This window comes from Corvus moneduloides, chromosome 4, assembly GCF_009650955.1.
Source record: "Corvus moneduloides isolate bCorMon1 chromosome 4, bCorMon1.pri, whole genome shotgun sequence".
Classification (NCBI taxonomy): domain Eukaryota; kingdom Metazoa; phylum Chordata; class Aves; order Passeriformes; family Corvidae; genus Corvus; species Corvus moneduloides.
The window spans coordinates 28708226-28727580 of NC_045479.1; the positions used below are offsets into that span (position 1 = coordinate 28708226).

At 37.5% G+C, this 19355-nt stretch overlaps 1 long non-coding RNA gene across 15 annotated transcripts in view; it reads right to left on the reverse strand.

The window, feature by feature from the left end:
• LOC116443316 overlaps positions 1–19355 on the reverse strand; it is a 114467-nt gene that overhangs the window by 60169 nt on the left and 34943 nt on the right. For 14 of the 15 annotated variants that reach the window (XR_004239815.1, XR_004239818.1, XR_004239816.1 and 11 more), the window contains 2 exons: positions 17879–18222; positions 16832–16968 (listed from right to left, as the gene is read on the reverse strand). This is a non-coding gene — a long non-coding RNA (uncharacterized LOC116443316). The remainder of the gene's footprint in view (positions 1–16831; positions 16969–17878; positions 18223–19355) is intronic. The other variant, XR_004239825.1, reaches the window with a different exon arrangement.

Here is a 19355-nt window from a genome sequence, read left to right on the forward strand (position 1 = left end):
CTCAAGTTGCTTCAAGGCCCCCTCCTCTCTCTCTGACTCTCTCCCTCCAAGGGCACTATCTCACGTGAGTGCAACATTCCAGAACAATGAAATTGGTAAAGCAACAGAAGAAAAACTCATGAGGGTGGATTAAAAAAAAAAACTTACACAGAAGCAGAACCAAGGCTGCAAAATTGCTTCCTAAATGTCTCTTCCAAAAGAAACATACAGAGAAAATGTTAACATTTTCTCCCCACACCCTGAAGGTGCCCTGCAGTAGTCCTACTGTAAGTTAACACTGTTCCATTCCTACACACATGTGTTAGGACCTATCACATGAGTATCTAAGCGAATGATATCAAAAATGTTATCTTTTTTTCCCTTAGCGTGACTCATGCCAGCTGGACTAGTCTAAAAAGTATTAAACATCATTAAATATATTAAATTTAAGCTTAAATTGTGCCAGCAGGGCTAGTTAAGAAAATAAAAGAAAAAATAATACTTTAATTAATTATGTTCCCAGGTTGTGGTGCTGGGTGCTACCCTCACTACTTTCATACAGTCTCAATTATTTCCATGAATGGATAGGTATGTCTACCAATCCTTCTGGCAGCATTTCCACTGCTGTTGCTTGGCGCAAGATTTAAAAGGAAATCCAGGAAAGTCCAGAATGTGCTATAAAAATTAGGAAGTATTTAAGCACCTAGATCACCTTCCCAGGGGACCTTCCACACTTACCTGACTTAAATTTCATGGACTGTCCCTGGAAAGTGCCCTGCTTTCTGTACTGACAGCAGTATAACCCTACTTTTTTTCTGACATCTAAGAGATACTCAAAATAGCAAGTTCTTACCAGCATGGCGCTGTGGAAGACAAATTTTAGGACCAGAGGGATTATTTTACAGCAGTAAAAATCTACTGAAAATTGGTTTTACATATTATGGTACCTACACCATTGCAACATTCAATATTTTTATGAGTATTCTAAACACATACCTGTATATATGTACAAACACAGCAAGCTATAGCAATTGATGTGTTTTGTGGTTGGTTTGGTTGTTGTTGTTTTTTATGAACTAATGATGTTTATAGTCTTAGAAGCTTTTCAACAGTGACAAATACAGTATTTGAAAAAGTCAAATTGTGTATTGCATGTCAAATCTAGCATGCCTCTGGGAGGACAAATCAGCATGTGTTACACTTTCAAGTCTGCAAGCACAACTGTTAAGTATATTATGATCAACAGGAGGAATGCAGAGTACATCAAAGGGAAAAATAAAACTCCTGGTAGATAGTAACCATTTTCTTCTTTTCTGTAAGAAATACTAAGATGCTGGAAATTGCTCATACTTAAATCACTATTAATTAAAATAAGCCTTAGCTACTCCTTCCTCAACGCCCTACTCCTTTTCCTCTCTCTGCTTCCAAAACACGACTGAGAAAAAAGAGATGTCTGTGTAATGGAAACCTAAACAACTTCCAACAATTTGAATTTAGAAGTAAATTAAATTTCTTTGGTTTACACTATAATGGTGCTTCAGTTTTGGTAACTTTTTCTAAAGGTTATTGAATTTTTGTACGACACTTTAGAAAAATTTTTGCTAAATGCACAGAGTTCAAATGCCCTCCTTATGCCCTTTTCCAACAAAATAACTTTTCTCATTCAACTTAATCAGACACTGTTCTCTGCTCCCACTTGTCCACACAAAGAGATTTTTTTCTCTAAAATTTCAGAAGTGCCTCTCAGCTGAGGTATGAAGCGCAGGAGTTTATTCCAATTGAACTTTACCTAAATCAACCAACAGTGCTCCCAGTTCCCACAAACAGCTGATTTCTGATCTTTGCCACCACTTTGTTTCTCTGGGGAGTTTTCTCAGCAGCATGACACAACCACATGTTCATAGACATTCCCATCAGATACACAAGTGGCTTTGGGGAGAAAATAAAGACTCTGAGTGCAATATGAAAAATAGAAATATTCCTGCACACGTGACAGGACAGAGAAGGCGGAGACCACACTACCTCTGCCCCAGGTTTCCCTGGATTCCTAAGGCATTGGTCAGAGGGATAGAACAGGACACCTCAGTCTGAGAAGAGGCACACAGATGCAAAAGGGTATCAACTAGCTGGTTTTCTCATTCTGGTTTAGCATCAGCATGGATAGGGACTGGCATATTATATTAAGTTGTGGAGTTCCCACTTCTCTTGAGTGTACTATTTTTTCTTTATTTTTAATTTCTTGATAGATTTTTAAAAATTGATTAAGAAGCTGAGTCACAATCTCATCTAGCTTCTCTAATCTAAAGGTTAATACAAGCATCCAAGCATCACATTAACATAATAGCAGCAAAAATCAATCCAGCATGAGACTGAAAGCACTAAATTCACCCTTAATTCCAATTACAGCCTGTTGTTCAAGTTTTAAATTTTATGTAAGAAATTGATACAATCATAATTTCCTACCTCCTAAACCCTTTCAGGAGAAAGCAAAAAAAAAACAAAAAAAAGGAAGTAAAACAGGGACTTGGCAAAGAATTCCCCTTTTCACTGATACATGATGACCTTCTTCTAGATCTTTCTTGGAAAAAACTTTATAAATTTTTTCTTGAAATATTCTAATGTCTACATTAGAAGTTAGTGTAGGGACAATGCTGTGAAGGATAAAGAGAAACAAAACAGATTAAAGGGAGTAAGAACCTAGATCTTGTTTGCAATATGAGTACAACACACCGAAAAGTATTTTGAATGCAGTAAAATACACATGCATTTTGCCACAGCTAATATCTGGTGCAAGTTCACGGCTTAGAAAGAGCCTTTGTGCCATCCTTGAAGTTACTGCATTCAAAAGGACGTAAACAAGAGTGGAAAAATACCTTTAAAATGCATTTCACGTTTTCTTCTAGTCCGAAATTACAATTACTACGCACTTTGTAAGCCTGCAGCCAGTTTTAGTAAACTGCTACTTACAGGTCTTGCATGACAGCCAACAGATGAAAGTGGTGAGTGAGAGCTCTCATTCACTGCTGCCGGCAACCCACTGCCTTTCTGATTTCTTTCTTCAGACACAAAGATTAGGTGGGGGAAAATAAGGTAAAGGGTTATTTTTAAAAGTCCTTATTTTCAAATCACTATCCAGGAGCTGGCTGAGTTGCGCTCTTATTAGCTGTCTCTCATCTTCCACTTCTGTCTCCATAGAAACCTTGCAGCAGCATCTCCTGCCTCACTAACCTGAAGTTTCAGATTTGGCTGGTGCCAAGCCTGGCTGGGCAAGCTGGGGGAGGATAAAGGCAGCACCCCTCCAGAGCTGAGGTTCACGCTGCTGGCCCCGTCACACAGAGACTTTGCGTACAAAACAGAGAAGTCACCTCTAACCCATTGCACAGACTGAGGCAGAAGGCTCATCCCAATCCTAGCTGCTTCCCTTTTCTCCATCACCCTTGCACAGAAGAATACATGATGATTGGGATTACGTAGCTCAGTATCCCTCCCTTTCACTTATTTTCCAGACTTTGTGGGTTTTAGTTTATGAACTTTTTCTTTTACCTGCTTCAACTTTTCCATTGCTATTATCCCAACTGGAATATACTAAAAAAGTGACATTTTGAGATGACAGCTATGAGGCACCAGGTGGCCAAAACTGAGTAGTCAAATGCAAAAGAAGTTACTACTCTCTACAGACTGCCCAAGGGGACTACTAAAAACTCCAAGATGGGGAATTGCTCTCATCAGAAGGAGAGGGCATGTTCAGGGAGACAGTCCCTCAGAATGGTTTCCCCTGCCAGCCCCAGTTAATCTCATTTCATTTGAGTAAATTGTTCTTAAAATAAAAAATCTCTGCTCTCGGGCACACAAACAGGAAGAAGTGGGTTACGGAAACAAAAACACAATAACAATGTCTAGCAACTTGCTAACAACAAGGGAGACTATGGAAACACTCAGCACCGTGTAAGGGGTGACAAAATGTATCCTGTGAAAAACCCGAGAAAGGAGGGGCTATCCTCCCATGTTTCAGAACTACTTCAACAGTATATGAACACAGCTTCTTCTCTTTGTAGCTATTAGGCCCTGCAGACAGTTTCTGTTCAAGAGATATGTGCACAGTGTGCCAGAACTCTGAACAATCTACAAGAAACAGAACTGATTTTTTATTTTGTTTTTCCAATGTATTAAAGCCTCAACCTCTATATGAAATACGTACTTACTGAAAAATCAAACCATGGGTTACAGAACAGATTTGGAGCTTTGGTGGGTGTGGGTAAGTCTAGAGGTTGCACAATAATACATACACACAAAGAGTAAGTAGTAGATATTCCTTGTCTATTGTTTTCAACCAAATGCTAAAGCAAATTGACAATCCAGATGCGTGTTGCTGTGCAAAGAATGTATCTGCATATTGGTTTTTATTGTATCTAGAGTTGTGAAGAATTTCTAAATATAAAGAATGTGTAAGGACAAATACTAGCTTTTAAGTCCATTTCATGGACATGGAAGGTGGTGAACAGAAAGAAGAAATGTCAGATTTGTGCAATAACAGTTTTGAACCAATGTGCTGAATGCAGATAGCAGTGACCACAAGTTATTGTCGAGATGATGGTTATTTTCTGTGACATCAGTACACATTTAATCACATTGGCAAAATTTTTTGTCCAAACCATTTAGTAGCTCCTGCTTCCAGAAAGAAATTTTCTAAAACCATGCACTTCAACATACTAGCAAATAGTTTGTTTTCTAATAAAAATTTTCAAAGGTGTAATTTATGGGGAAATAATACTCAGTATTATGCTTTTTTTTTTTTGGTGTCTGTTTCACTTCACTGAATGTTAGGTGTGAATTTGTGTTCTCATCATAGAAAGAAGAGCAGTCTGCTCAAATCAGCATTCCTGGTATGGGACAATACAGTTGCCATCTGTGTCAATGCAACAACCCTGCCAAGACACGCCAAGCTCGTAGTTTAATTTGACAGAGAATCTTACAGTGCCCCCATCACACTCACTCTCTTTCAATTTACCATACTTCCTCAGTGACGGAAACCAAATGTTAAACAGCAAAATGAAGGCTGGTTCAGTTTCCAACAATGAGATCATTTTTCAAAGCTATGATTTCCAGCTGAGGGCCAAGTGAAGGTCTTGGATGCCTTCATTCTCCATTCTTAGATGCAAAGGCCCTGCCACAACAACAGGAATGCAAATTTTTAAGAAGAAGATATTAAACAGTAATAAACATAATATAGCTACACGAGTTATTTGTAGAGATCATGTTGCTGCCCAGATAGTATAATTGCTCAGCAAAATTGAAAAATTTAATGTTGAAAGCTGAGAATAACACTACAAAAATTAATTTCTTCATTCAAGTCAATGCCATCAGCAAGGACTACACTGCCACCATTTTCTGATGCCACAGGCCCAGAGGAAAATGACAGCTGTTATTGAAGATAAAGATGATTTTGTAGAAGTGCTTGAGGATTTACTAGCACAAAATGAAAGAGCAAACTTCTACCTCTTTAAAGCAGAGGGCTGGAACCCATGCAATCAATAACAGTAGACTGAACAAAAGCAGAAGAAGCTAAAGGAAATACCTTGACAGACTAGAAAAAAAAACCCACAGAGGTAAGAGACACCTCTGGAAAATTTAACCTATCAATTTTAGTAGTGCACCTGCAATTTAATCACAGCATGGCACATTTAGAGCATTGAGAATTGAAACTAGAATTCAAGGGGGTCTACATTCTCATTCAGGTTTAAGGGAATAATATCTTTGTCTAGCAGATTGACCTACAGACTGTTCCAAATGCTGTTTTTGCAAGAAATGACATTAACAGTGTAGAGCAAGAAACACCGGATCAGATCCCTTTCATGATGCAAGTGGAGAGAAGCATCCTAATCACAACATTATTTGACACTCAAAATCACCAAGGCAGATGGCCTTTGCTCCAAAAAGTGCAGGAGCAAGAAGGGCAAGGGAGTGTAACAGAGCTGCCTGTCCACAAACACTGCTTTAGCTCCTGCTGAGGGCCCAGGATGGACGCAGCCCAAAGGGCTGAGCTGCACTCTCCAGCCTCGTACCCTGCTAGAGCTGCCTCTCCAATGCAGACACCAGGATGTGAGCAGCCATGCAGTCAGCTGGATCAGGTGATTGATCCATCTGAAAACTAACCCTACAAGGGAAAGAAAAGGAAGATCAGTTTTCAGTTGATCAGCAAAGCTTTACAAGCTCTTTCTACAACAAAGAGGAGACAGGACCAGCAGTTTCTGTGGTACTGCTGGCCCAGGTCAGCAAAGCTGCTGCAATGAAAGGCTCCTGCTCACTCCTTCATGCACACAATCATAGTGCTGCTAACCAGGTGACCCTTCCTCAGGCGCTTCACATCACAGCAGTATTTAGTTTAGTGGAGGACAGCTTGGCCTGCACTTCAAGTAGATTCAAATTACAGAGCAAGTGGCCCAAAATATCTCCAGCCAAAGAGATGGTAACTACTTCTTCCTTGCATTCTGAAGAGAGAACAATGTGTCACCCTGTACTTGGAGCATGAAAATATTTGATATAATTGGTCAACAGTATGATCAAGATGATTGAAGATGATGAAATTGACAGAGAGAGAAAAAACGAAGTGTTCTTGCTTAGCCAAGCTCTGGTAGAATGTATTGATTTACAGCAAACAAAACAATGTGGGAAATAATATTCAGACAACCTTGTGGGTATATTTTGGTTGCCAGCTCATTTCAACAAAATGGATGCTATTCAAAGCCACAATTCTCACAAACTTTAAGCTAACCACACACATATTCTCTCTATATAAACACACAGAAATTAATATTAAGATTATGATAGAGGGTAGAGAATTATCAAATAAACAATAAGAGAGGAACCAAAATTAAGGTTGATGATGAAATCAGAACTGGGCCTCATTATCCATGTTTAATTACACAACTGTCTTTTTTCTCTTTTTGGTAGGACCCCTATCTCATTAAGTGCACAGGAAGACCATTACTGAGTAATGGATTATTTAATACAAACTACTCTCAAGCATCTTTGGTCTGCAGAGTGATATACAGACAATACCCACAATGAGAAGGAGAGGAGGGATGACACATTGATGATACCTGGGTCAACCATAAGATGTTGAAGGGGTTTGTGCTGTTCATCATCAAATTTAAAAGTCCTCCTCTGTAGGCAAAATAACAACATGAGCCACCCAGACACTGAATCCTCTACAAGACTTTAGTCAATAAGATATCTCAAGAGAGAGGCAAGAACTGTGGAGAGTCATACACTGAGCTATGGCAAATTACACCAGGAAATTAAGAGTAAGAATGCATTAGTAGCTGAATACAAATGCATGTGTGACAACAAACATTGACTGTGATAGAGACAAATATGTGGTGTTTGCTTGTGTGAGAGCAAGAGGATTGCCCCCAGCCTCAGGTGGGTGACTCTGTTGTCCCAGTTGAAGGGAAGAGGAGCCAAGGCCTTTTACCAACAAACCCAATACTGTGCTCAGTATTTATGGCCAGGGGCAAGAGCAGGCTGGGTAAGACAGACGTTATCTGGAAGCTACCTCATTTGGTGTCCCCAACATGTGAACTGTGCCAAAGCTGCCAGAAAGGTCAGAGGAAAAAAAAAAACCCAACACATTTAGTTTATAATTCCTTTGCATTACTTTACTAGTGCATGACCTACTGTAGCCTAGTAGGCGTAGAAAAAACCTTAGCCAAAATTAGGTGTACCTTTCAGAGATTTATTCTTGTATAGTTTCAGCTTCATCCAAAATTCAAAAAATCAGGGGAACTGGTTTTACATGTCACAGCTTGTTCACTCTTGGTACATGTGAGAGAATATGTGTACATGTCATGGAAAACATGAGGGAGAGAAAAGGAAACCAGCAAGATTTATGATTATGCACTTATTTATACATATTATGACATATTCCTTTATTTTGCTTTCAAAGCAAACTGTTAGTTAACAGTTCACAGTGAGTATATCCAAAATATATACATGTTACTGGCAAGATTACATGCAAAATCATGCATTTAATAGAGCAAAAATACAGGGGTTTTTCACTCTTTTACCTTTATTTCAATACCTGGACTATGAATTAGCTAATAAGGCAGCTGTTGACAAGAAAAAATAATGATTTTATTCACAGATGACCACTGATTAAAATAAGATTATAATTTTTTCCTGTTTTCTTGCAACGAATTGCAATTTGATGGATCTTACTTATATATTTTCATAAATGGAAAGTCTGCTACAAAAATTAAAACTGTACTGCCAGTAAAGGAAACTTTTTTTATAAGCTGAAGGAACTCCCAAAAAATAGTAATGATTTTTTCCTCTCAGGTACTCCACCAAGGTGGTAACGACAATTTTGCCAGTTAATCCACACTCTTTTATTATGATCTACTGAAACACAAAGAATGTCTGCATTCTCTTCTTTTAAGCAGAATTCTGTAGCTTTGCAGAGAGTACTTCATACTCGCATTTTAGATGACCAAATTGTAACAAGAAGAGTAAGGATATACTGTGCGTCCTGATCCTACAAACCCTTACTCCAAAAGCAATTTCTGCCTCTGCAGTAAGAAACCAGTTAACTTAAACACAGGTGTTCAAAAGACAAAAGATATAAACCCTTCAACAAAGCTTCTTTAATCGCTGTCCTATCAAATGAAAAATTTTCATTAAGATTAGTGAACTAGCTATTCTTTCCTTACATTTGTAGAAACAAATAGTAAACACTTAAATCACATTATAGTAAAAATAACTTACTCTTGATTAGTATTTTTAGTTTTTTTTTCTAAGAGAGTTCTCTTTAAAAACATGGTCTTTTTGTTTGGTAGTGCTTATATTAAATCTCATAAATCTACTTCCAAGTGCAGGACTGATTTAAGAGTTTCTTATTGTATAAAGCAGACAGTAGGTGAACCCTGGACTATCACAAAGCACCTTTACCAAAAAAAAAACCAACCAACCCAGGTTAGTTCTGTAACTAACATCCCAGACCATTTTTAGCAATAGCTGCTAATAACTCTTAAAAGCCCTGAAGCAGTAGCACAATTGTGAACTAGCCCCAAGGAACTACCTCTGCAAATTCTGCTATCAATCTGATGCTGCAAAGCAGCTCAGTATTTCCAGAAGCCCTTGTAAATTCCATCTCTGAGAATTGATTTCAACAACTATCATCTACTGAGTATAGGAGGAAAATCTGTTACCACTGTAGATTCAAATTTTAAAAATCCACCTCAGGAGGACTAAAAATTGCCTCAGTTAAAATACTAACCCTCACTGTAGCCTAATATCGAAAATAAGCTATGAAAAGAAATCAGGCTTCTGGAAATACTACTTTTTCTTCTAATACACTAGTTTTAAAAGGCATACAGCTGAAGAAGGATTTTTGTCCAAAGCTATACAGAACTCTATTATATGCAGCTATTCCTTACATTTTTAAAAAGAAAAAGTTTTGGGTTTTTAAACAATACACTTATTATACTGTCTAAGTATAGTAAGTACTAAGATCAACAATTGATCTGATTTTCCCTCTATGGACTAGTAAATCTACTGTAGCAAATTTTGCAGGAGCCATATTAACACCCAGCTTCATATAGTTTTATGTATTTATTACTACCCTATCTAAAAAAAAACCTAACAAAAACACCTAAATAATAATAAGAAGAAGAAGAATGACCAAAAACTCAGCAAAATATTTTGCTTTTACTACTGTGTATTCCATATCACATTTGTTCAGTGTGTGTGCATCTTGAATGGCTACCAGCAATTTCCATGCAAAAAAATTATTACTCGTATTATAAAAACCATTCTATATTCTCAATTACCTCTTAGAACAGCTTATACTGAAAAAAGTTCTAATATAGATGAAAGACTAAGCACCACGCAGAACCGCACAAGTAGTACATGTCTGGAAGTTTCATATATCTGCTATTACTCGAAAACAAGGAACTTGCCTAGGAAACTGAGAATTTCCTGCAGCTAAGACACAGTTTATTTGAATGCAAATACTTCTACTGTTAGTAATAACCAAGTAGCAGGCAAACAGCATAAGAAATCATATTCGTGACTTTTTAATATCTGTTCAGTGTAAATAAATTCATAATTGATCAATTATATATTCAGGCGGGGAAACACAATGCTAGCGTTTCATTGTCCATGGACACGCAGTCTCATCACCAGAGAGCACAAATGAAATGCTAATGGCAGAGAAGATGAATGCCAATTTCCTTCACTTTGCTCCAACTTTCAGTGGCTCTCTACAATAAAAGATAGCTATTTGTGGAGACTGGCTTGTTCCATACCATTAACTCAGAACAAAACATATTTTTAGTGGGACAGCAGTGTTTACTTGTAAGAACTGATGAATTGTACACCACCATTTATCACTTGTAGACAAAGACATTCAGGCACAATTTTGGACATAAATCAAGGTACATGCTCCTAAATAAAAAAGGGATTGCTTAAGTCCCTAAAACTGCATAGATTGAGGTCAGATTGGCCATAGCAACCAAGAATGGTACTTAGGCCTTCAGTAAGACTTAGCAACCAATAAATGAGCTCAGATCTCTTTTCATCTCCACTGGTGTGAAAGCCAAAATTAAAAAGATTAGATCACGCTGCACCCATCACAATAGACTTCACAGTGAAAAAGTCATTTCTAGCCTTTGATTCACATCCAATAAATAACATTCATCCCTTCCATAATGAAGAACTTTCAAAGTAAATTGAATCTCCATAGTGCTGCTTTCCCTTGCTGCACCATATTTACATAACAATATATCACAGGAAGCTCAGAGTGGATCTTGCAAATGGAAGACATGTCTTTAGCACTGATTACACTATACTCAGCTTTAAAATGCTTGCCATTTAAACATAATGCACTGTAGATTATAATAAATAATAAACAACACTTTAAATCTTGCGGTATGAAACTTTGACAATTTCAATATGGAAATTTCATAGTAAACAGCTCCCTCCCCCTTTCCTTTGAGTCTTTCCATTTGAGGATATCGAGCAAATTCTACTTTCCAGGAGCACTGATCATACTATCTATCTGTCTCGCGTTTCCAGGAAAAGGGATAGTACATTATTTCATTTTTACTGCCTCTTTTCACACTGTTCCTCTTCTCTTTTATACATCTTTTCAAGTACTCAAACAATTCTTTTTAATGTTCCAAACACATCAGTAACCTATTACTCCAATCTCACACAAAGCACGAAGTATTGCTCATTTTCCTCTCCCTCGAGCAGTAGTTATTTGTAAATAGGTGAAGCTGATCACAGCTGCAGGAATCTAACACAGATCTAAGACATGAAATCAAAAAACACACCCAGCAAATGTTTGTGTTGTATTGCCACTGTATGCCCTGTATTTCCCATGCTCAGCTTGTCATTATTAAAACTGGATTGTCATTCCCTTCTTACTGCAGGTTGCATAAATTGATGTTTAAAGGAGTGTTCGACAGAAATATATCGAAACAAAAATTCTACACCTAATTAAAAACATGCAGGAATAATTTCAGCCCTCTGCAGCAACAACTCATGTAGATTATACTATGTGAACTCAGCAGGGAACCTCATTAATTTTTAAAACTCTCTGACCCTAGTGCAGTTAAGGGTGTAAAAATAATTACAAATTAGGGTTGAGGGAGCACTGTTTTAATATTGCATGTGGGCTATCAGCTATACAACATTTTATCAGATACGGATGTTTATGATAGCTAAGCATAATTTTAACATAGCCAAAATAAATTTTAAAAATGCAAATATCTTATATTTTCAAGTATATAACTATAGTAGCCACCACTTGCACAAAAAAAAAGCCTGTCTGCAAACATTCTCTTAGCACAAAGCACGACAATTACAGATTAAACGCTAGTAACAGCCTGGATACGGCAGTAAACTGAGATATTTCTATAACAAGGCATGTTTGCAATCTACCAATTTCTAACTTATTTAGAAGGCTATAAAATACTTGGCAGAGGGTATAAATAGTCTCTCTTACCTAAAACTTGTCAGAAGAAAGATCCTTCTTCATTGTTGTCACCTCCAGTGCCCCCTCTTGCCACCATGGAGATTGGTTCTGCTATGTTTATTGCTCTGTGCCTCAGTTACAGCCGTGACACTAATCTGCCCGCACAGACCAGCAAAGGGGTGTGTGTGGGTGTGCGAGTGTGTGTGCGTGTGAGAAAAGAGAGCCTGCTGACTTCAGGACTGGGAACCTAAACCTCAGGCCAAGTCAAGGCTGAATGAAAATGATCAAAGCTCTGTCCCTCATCAGCAGAGTAGACAAGATTTCTTTCCCCCTCCCAATGAGAAGTAGGGCTGTCATTAGGGATTCCCACTAAAAAGCCTCTAACAGAGGCAGACCTTCTCCAGACTGCTAGTGCCTGCCCAGCAGCCCGTGCAGAATACAGGTAGCTATTGTTCCTGAGACAGATATGTAGCCAGCCACTCAGACTCTGACAGATCTCAACAAACCAGTGAGCCTGCCTTCAGTTTAACTCTTTATTTACTAGCAGTTCACTTTTTACAAAGATTTCCTTTTGCCCTGGAGAGGAAGGGACAGGGAAGGGAAAAAAAGAAAATCAGTAAATTGTTCTAGCTTTGTTAAGAAAACGGTTTCATGTACATAGGCAGGAATCCTATGCAAATTTAGGAGTACTGACTTTCATTTTGAAATCTCATCTAGTCTGGTGCTGGACAACACAGCAGTAGTACACTCCAGCAGTAAAACAGGATTCCAGTCCTGTAAGGGAAATAAGTCCTACTCTGCCTTCCTCTGAATTTTCATAATTCATGGGGATCTAAAACTGTTGGAATAGATATCATGCATCCTTGCTCAAATAATCTAGGTATTAAGAAACAGAGAAATTTAGTGCAAAAGGTTCAGCAGTCTTTCCACCAGACATACATTTTAAGCATTGACTGAAAAAGAAGTTAGCATCTCCAGGACAAAATTGTGCTAGAGCAAGTAAATAGCAATTAGCTGGCATAAAAAGCAGAGATACTCATTTCAGTCCCATAGCAGTTATATATTTCTATAAGGAGATTTTATTTGCATAAAAATTTCTGGGTTTTTTTTTTAAATTTTATATGACATGGAGCTTAAGCATTTATTTGCAATGACATGGTCAATGAAGCTGTTAGAGGAAATATCCTGACATTTACACTCTGTGCTTGACTTTTAGGAAGTAATGCATTTTTATATGAAAAGCTAATCATTCTTCACTCTGGATAACTATTGTATAAGTTCAAGCCAGGTGCAGACTTGAGCTCTAAACCACTTTTTTCCCTTCTTCTGTGTAAGTCAGTCTTAATTCCATTTGAAGCAGATTGCAGTAGGATGTGTATATGCATGGGTATGCTTGCCTTAGGGTGGGTGGCTTGGATTGCTTTAAGGCAAGTTTAAAGTGTAAAGGTTGAAGATTACCAGCAATGTTTTCAAGTGGCAATACAATCAGATTTATAAAATGCACAGTTAAAAAAAAAAAAAAAATTGAGACTGCTAACACAAGCGCAAATTAGAGAAATGATGTCAAAAGCAGTATTTTACCCTGACAGACTCTATCAACTCAGCCTTCCTACCCATTACAAATACACAATCATTTTATCAGCAACTTCATGCTAAAAACATGCTAAAAAAACCGCGTGTGCTTTAATTTGAAAGTTGCCAGTGGTCACTTTGGAGTGTTTCAAAGCAACCTTTTCTGCATGTTTGAGAATTTAATTACATTCCTACCAAAATTCCAGGCGTTCAGAGCCATTCAAAATTCTTCCAGTGCAGCAAGGAAACAAACAGACAAACAGGAAAGCAAATCAGTTTTATTCAGTGTAATGCCCTGTGTGGCAGAATACCTCTAGTCTACTCAGTGCATTTTAAACAACCAGGACTTTGCATTCAGAAACCTTGTTGCTGTTTAATTCCAGAATATCTCTTTCATATCAATTGGAATATAGTCCTTAATGACAGACATAATCTTTGGACTGTACTTTTTATCATCAGTTTAGGTAAATGCCTGGCATTATATAGGAAAAAGCTTTCAGTTACAAATATGTTTGCAATTTAATAGTGTTCTTAAACAAAAAGATTAATTTATTATGAACTCTGCAGCATTGTGCACCAGTTTCCCTTCTATTGAGGAAACTAGTAACAAACTCTTGCCACTAAATGGAATTTTAAATTTCTGGAGAAATATATGCCAGGAAGATCTTGTGCTACTGGTGTACAGCATGGAAAAGCTGTGAGAATGTGGCCACGTTACCGTCTGGAAACACCTACCCTGCCCAGCACGTGTACTCCACTGCCAAAGGGAGACCACCAGTACCATGCCGTGGAAAGCCTGCTTTGAAGCCCTGCCAAGGACCACGTGACAAGCTCCTGAGCATGGTCACATTTGATTTCAACCTCTGGCAAGGCCCTGCTAAATGTTAATAACCCTGGGGTATTTCACCCTGAATCAAGAATCCCACACATCTTCCAGTGCTGTGTTATCCTGGTATGTGCTCATCTGCTGCTGGCTTGCTATCTCCATGAACACACACACGCAATTCAAAAGCAACACAGTATTACTAAATACCCCTTTACAGGAGGATGAGAATGAAAACTTTCTGGAGAGAGCTCTTGTTGGAGCTGGGCATGTCGTGGGAAGACAGAGAAGCTGCCACTTGATATGAAGGTGTGACCTCCTCCTCTTCCTCAGAAACCCTCCCTGCTTTTACTGAAGCAATCCCCAGGCTGTGTTCATGAGGGAAACATCTTTCTTCAGGTTTTGAGACAAGACTGGGGAGGAGTATTCTGTCCAAAGACTTTCAGTCTTTGGAGGTCACCTTTGAGAGAGACAATGGCCACTCTTCCCAGTCAAGTCTATCCCAAGTCACCAGTAATAGATGTCTTGCTGTAAAGTACACACTATGGGATTTATGTAAAGGATGATGTTTGTATACACTGATTAGCCCTAGGGGTTTTTTTTCTCTCTCTCATCTTTTTCTTTTATTTTAAACAACAAAATCCACACAAGCACAAAGTGGAAGGGAAAAAAGGGGCCACTTAAGGGGGAGGAAAAGCAAGGCTTTTTCCATGTTGCTTTTTTTTTTTTTTAATTGTACAAGTCACCTACTAAAAGCAAGCATTATGGGCACAACATTGGGTAACTAATCTCATGTACCATGGGATATTTGAACAGTTTGAATTGATTTCCCAAAAGGAGAGCATAAAGAAAGTTAGGTATGTCGTGCATAACAATTCTGCATCTGAGAAATTTGCTTGAGAACAGACCGCTGGAGTCATTTCTTTCAGCTAATCCACACAGCCCCACTTTGGCAAACAAAGGCACACACCAGTGTCACGTATCCATTTTCCTTTGGAGATTCCATTTTAATGATTCTGTAGTAAATATCTTTGTATTGAGAAATTATTCGTACCAGCTATGAAAAAAGCACTGTGTTTCAGTAACTGTCTTAGAGAGGTGAAATGCATATAATGTATTCAAATATGCAACCTCAATTAACCTTTTGCCTCACTTTGCAGACAAACCTATCTATAAAAAGTGAGCTCTCTCGGTGATGAAAAGTCAGTTTTACAACTTCACATTGTTTGTGGCTAGTTCCCTACAGAAATGAATGTAACAGGAGGCGATCTTCATGAAGTGCAATTCAAATTTAACTCATTGTTATTCTTGATCTTCATTTCCTTAATATAAAAGCTAGTGTAAAACATCATATAAGAAAGCACTGGTGGTTTTTTGTTTTATTTTTAACGAAAACATGTTTATTTATTATGTGGTAACTAGACTTCATTTATCTCAGAAAATACTGAAAAATATAAGATAGCAAACATAAAGATATAAAAATATTTCTACAGAAACCAGTACATATTTTGCTTTGGGTGTAGGCAAGTAAAGTATATAGTTTAGAAAAGAACTTACGATTAACATACATTGAACTATGTTTGCATACTGCAATATAAAACAACCTGGAATTACAGTTGATAAAGAATCCTTAACCTTTCCAAAATTTGGTATGTATATTATTAACGAAATTGCTCTTCTTTAAAATGCTGTTCTAAAGAGCACAACTTTTTTTCCCCTCAACTCTTTCACAGAAACGTAATTAGAGTATTGCATTCTCCACTAGATGCTTTGTGAAAGCAAATGTCAGGGATTACGACTCAGCAAGATAATTACAAACATTCTACATAAAGGCATAGGAAACTAGCATCAGAGGTACATTTCACCAGTTCACATTCCTCCTACAGATTACACGTTTGATATGTGATCTGTTGGAGAAAATGAATAGAAGGTGACAGTATCTTCTTTTTTGTTCTCCCCCAATTACTTTAGAGTTAACATCAGTAGAGCAAAGCACTGTTCAAATATATCCTTTTCTTTTTGTAAAGTTTCAGACTCTGAGTCCCAAATACATACTTTGTAAAGCTTCCCTAATGAGCCCAAACATTAGCTAACTAGTAGTACATGAATTATAGCAACAGGGCACATTCACACATGTAGAGTGAATTAAACTATCTCTTTTGATAAAGTTTACTTTTTAAGTCCATCTTGTATCCAGTCCCATATCAAGACAAGAGATAGAATAAATAGAACGAGATATTTTCTTTCTAAAATCTCCAAACAAAAAGCCCACAAAACATACCCCAAACCCCCAAAACAATATCAACACTACCCCAAATGTGTTGAACATAAATAAGATTCCCCCCACACACACACTTCCTTAAGAACAGTGATTTAACTAGGCACACTACATCACAGATATTCCAGTTTGACAATTCACTTGTTAGCAGGAATTAACATTTATCACTTGTTTTCATCACCTTGGATGGATGTGGACTTACCGTTTTAAGCACTGATCCCTGGGAGCTGCTGCTTTTTGAAGGAACACTTTTTGAAGTAAAGTAGCTGGATGGAGAAAGGCAAGTCAGGACTGCCCCTGTAGCTTCAACCTGCCGTGGTTAGTTTTCTTCCTTGGAATCTTTTGATAAAAGCCAGAACACAACCTGATTTATTAATGTAGCAAAGTCATTACAATTCAGAGCTAAAAATGTTATTGGACTTCCCTCCAGCTAGTGCTGTTTAAGCAAGCCTTTAAAAAGCAATTTAATTCCATTCCACAAAGTCAAATTTCCTCCACAGATAATTGGTTTTCATTGTATGTATAAAAAGCTGCAATGAAGCCAGTAAGTCAAACTATATCTTTTCTTACAGTTATATTTTTTACTGAAAGACTGACCTGCTTCTGACAGGATTGCATTGTCTCTGTTTTTCTACTGTTAACCTGGAATCTTTCTGTTGGTAACACAAGCACACACTATAGTAGCATTCACCAGTGTACTATGAAATCCAAATATAATCAAGAATTCTTCTGGCCTCTCACATTTATAGCCAAATAACTTTGTGTTGTCAGCTGTCATAGATTAAATCATATATAAACTTATTCAATAGGAGTTAAAACATTCACACTGTTTTGAGACCTTGAAACAGTCGGAAAATACTTGCCTGGCTTGGGTCATTACCAGCGTATTTGAAAACTGCCATTCTAAAACAAATATTAAAGCCTGGTTTTGTGTATTCATATATAATATACAATAATATGTATTACCCGTGGGCATATTTATATTCCTAGAGCATGGGAATAACAGTGCTCTTCTGAGCATCTTGAAAGATCAGACTTGGAAAGCTTGCACACTAATAACAGCACAACAACAAAAAAAAAGAAATCCTAAAGCTATCAAAGTTGGATATGCAAAAATAGGCATGAAATTCATCTATCATTAAAAAACTTCACAAAAGCCCCACACTCATACAAATCTTGCTTATAGCAGACACTTATAACTAAAAACAATCTTCCATCTCAAGCAGCCAAATGCAATAAAAATACTTACCAGATATCTTCCCTTGCTTTGAATTCATGTATTTATCTTTCTTTTTCTTTTTTCTTTTTTTTCTTAACAAGACAAGGAGATTCACATTTAAAAGCTGTATCAGTTACTGTCCTCCTGCTCCCGCAGCTCTTCAGTTGTAGGTACGGAGGAGCCTGGCTGGTATTGTTTAGAGATAAAGAGAATGGCCCGTGTGAGCCAAGATATTGTGTACTGTCTGATGATCTCTGCAGCGTTCTTAAACTCCTCCACCAAGACAGGTATTTTTTTTTGCTGTCTGTTGTCCAAACAGGTTCATCAGAGCTCTTACAGCTGCCTTCATTTTTCAGTTGTGGAGGCCCTATGTGCTGAGAGGAGAGAGGTTTCTTTCTCTCAGTATTTATTTGCTTTTGGATTGGAGGAAGAGGCTGAGAGATTTTCAATTTGAGATCAAAGACAAGCACATGCAATGGGACGAAACACAGTTTTCTCAATTGTGCTCAGAATAGTAGTCCCTGAGTTCCCACATTCAGTGCTCTCAACTCTACAAGCTTCACAGGGTAAAAAAGATGGATAGTTATATATATACGTAGACATACACACACACACACACACATATTTTAAATATATTAGTTTTCCCCCTTGCAGCACTGCAGTCTCTCTATTGTCAAATAATAACTGTATCTGAAAAGAAAGCACTTAATAAGGCTAAGGTCAGATTGCTTAGACTTGGCATTTGCTGCGATAACAAATCAGAGATGATAGCATCGTACAGATTTATGAATTTTTTGCCCCCGCAGTCACAAACATCAGACGTTTACTTTATAAAGAAAGCTTTTAGATTCTTCCTGCAGTTTCCATAGTGATTTCATTTTTTCCCTTTTATCACAGATTGGCTGAAGTACTGCTACCCTTTGTGCTTTAAAAGGCTTGTGCTACCAACTGTCGATATAAAGGCACTGTAGCTAAAAGCACACATGCAACACAAACTGTCAAAAATAATTGAAATAGATAAATACTGGCTGAAAAAGATTTTGGTATTTTCTCTGCTTGTCCTGAAGTGTACAGTAGAATAGTATTTCATCTGAATAAATGTAACTAACTTGAGCCAACCACACTTCTGTTCTATTTCCCATAACCTACAATACTTTTATTAGAGTACTTGTCACACAAAAAAATTACTTTCTTCACAAAAAGTTTTAATACAGCCTACATCAAGAAAAATGCCTTGTTTGTGAGATATAAATGAAAGCACCTTCATTCATTTTTGGAATCTTCTAAAGACATTGCTTATGCCAATGACATTCTTCCTATAAGAAGTTTATTCTTTTACAGAACATGATGATTTAAGGAACACTTACACTGTTTCTGGCAAAGCAAACAACACTCTCTCTTGCTGGAAAGGTAACCACCTTTCAAAGTAAGCCTAAAGGATTAGTTTCTGTTTAACCCCTCACTAAACAAACCATCATCTTCTCAACAAAACAGAACTCAGCTAAGT